Genomic DNA, 2,571 nt, shown 5'->3' on the forward strand with positions numbered 1-2,571 from the left:
TGTTGGTGATGGGTGTTAGGGATAGGTGGATGTAGGGAATGATGAAACTTGGTGGGATAAAGGGTGGTAAGTGGATGTATGAAGGTGTCCTTGAAATTAATTACAATAGCTTATAGTCACCAAAATTACATTAAAACTAATCTAGGAAATTAAATGCCCAAGAATAGAAATACATTACTCCTTTGTTGATCATTTGACATGCTGAGTTGCTAATCCTTTTGACTGTTCTTTTGACAGGTCCTCTGAGGGAGGTTGAATACACAGGTCCTTTGAGAAAAGTTTTGAAGATATAACAGGTCCCTTTTGAAAAATTTGAATGTACAGGTCCCTTTTTTTGAAGACTGAAAATGTAATAGGTCCCTTGTGAAAACTGAAGATGCAATAGGTTCCTTAGGAAGATTTGAAGATACAGGTCCCTTGAGAAAACTGTAACAGGTCCCTTGAACAACTGAAGATGTTCATCCAGCTCTTTGTATTATTACAAGTTTACTGAGCTTGTAATTTGCTGGAGTGTTGGTGGAAGTCTGTTGAAGTAGCCTTTGATATCAAGAAATTTTTAGCAGGTCCCAACTGAATGTTTTAAACAGGTCCCTACTGCTGGCTGGAATGTCTCAAACAAGTGTCAATTGCTTAAAACAGGTCCCTTCTGAATATCTTAAACAGGTCCCATTGCACTGATGGTGTTGATAGCATATGTGTCTGAACAAAACAGGTCCCCCTGCAAACTATTTATAACCAGGTCCCTCTGAAAATCATGACAGAACAACTTATTTGTTAAAGTCTAGAATGCTGGTAACAAGCTGCTGTTGGAAATTTACAGTGAAATATAGAATAAGAAATCTGAAGAATTTACAAGGGAGAGATAAAAGTAACAGAACAGATGTCTCCCTCTCCCCGACTGAAAGTTTGACTTGTCCTCAAGTCATGAAACAACTGAGAAATGAAACAATGAACAACAGAAATAGAATTCATACCCGCCAATAAATTGGTTTTCAGGTAGGAATTCGGGGTTAGATTGTGCCAGATACTGGTTTTCACATCTAACCCATTATTATTTTTTTTTTTGGAGTTTTTGTTTTATTTAATTTTTTTATATTTTTTTTTTTATTATTTTTGTTTTTTTTTTTTCTTATTATTTTTTCTTGATTTTGAAATTGAAAGAAAATGAAACTAAGGCAGTGATACTGCAGCTGAGGGCTACAGTACCTCAACCTCTTCTTGCTGAGATAATGTATTGAGAAAATCTTGTTTGCTGATGGGCTTGTTGTACAGCTTCAGGCGATGACCATTGACTGTGAAATAATGACCTTTGCCATCAATAGTTTGGAGTTTTACTGATCCATTGTCATAAGCCTGAACGATTTCATAAGGGCCCATCCAATGGGTGGTGAACTTAGCTTTATGATCCTTGAATTTTGAATCAAAAAGCAGAGCCCAGTCACCTTCTTTAAAGTGCTTCTTCTTAATGTGTGAATCATGCCATTGCTTCCTGTGCTTTTGCATGAGGGTGGTGGTTTGTTCTGCTTGTTGCCTCATCTCATCCAGCTGGTTCAACTGCTGGATTCTCTCTTTCTGTGCTTGATCCAAATCAATGAGTAAATCTGCAGCTAATTTAAAAGTGTGAATTTGGAATTCAATAGGAAGCATGACATCCTTACCGTACACCAACTGGTATGGTGTAAATCCGGTGGTATCTTTCCAAGTAATCCGGTAAGCCCAGAGTGCCTCCTTGAGCTTTTCCTCCCAGTTTTTGCGGTTCATTGCAACAGTTTTGGTAATGATCCCCTCCAAAGTCTTGTTGGTTGATTCCACCTGCCCATTGGCCTGTGGATGGTAGGGGGTACTTTTCCTATGCTTTATCTGGTACTTGTTTGTGATGTCCTTCATGAGCTTGGAGGTGAATTGGGTACCTTGATCAGCAAGGAAAATTTTAAGGATGGAAAATTTTCTTGAAGTTTAAAACATTGGCGAATCTCACTAATCCCTAATATGTAAATTATAAATGTTTATTGATATAATTGTAAAATTAATCAAATTTATAATTATTTTATATATAGTCTCTATATAATTATGGCGATTTTTAAGGTAAAATAATTTTATATTCTAAAATTTGGGCGAATCGTCTTTTATAAAATTGGAAATTGGCGAATCTTTTTCTGGAAAAATCATGGAAAATTAGCCCACTGGGCGAACATTAGCCCCTAAAATTTTCCATGTTGATCAGTGACAATTTCTCTTGGCACTCCATACCTCACAAAGATCTCCTCAAAAAGGAAATTGACTACTGTGTGTTCGGTTGCTCTTACCAGTGCTTTTGCTTCTGCCCACTTTGTGACATAATCAGTACACACTAAGATGTACTTCTTACCATTAGAGGCTGGGTTGATCGGTCCTATGAAGTCCAGAGCCCACTTATCAAATGGTTCTAAGTGAACTTGGGGCTGAAGGGGCATCTGATCCGTAGCTGTGGGTCTGCCCATCCTTTGGCAGCTGTCACAACTCTTTACATACTTCTTGGCATCCTTGAAAATGGATGGCCAATAGTATCCAAGAGTAAGAACTTTGAAGGCT

The sequence above is a fragment of the Pinus tabuliformis genome, chromosome 3_1 (genome assembly GCF_031772625.1).
Source record: "Pinus tabuliformis cultivar Carrire ecotype Pingquan chromosome 3_1, CPIR1, whole genome shotgun sequence".
Taxonomy (NCBI): Eukaryota; Viridiplantae; Streptophyta; class Pinopsida; order Pinales; family Pinaceae; genus Pinus; species Pinus tabuliformis.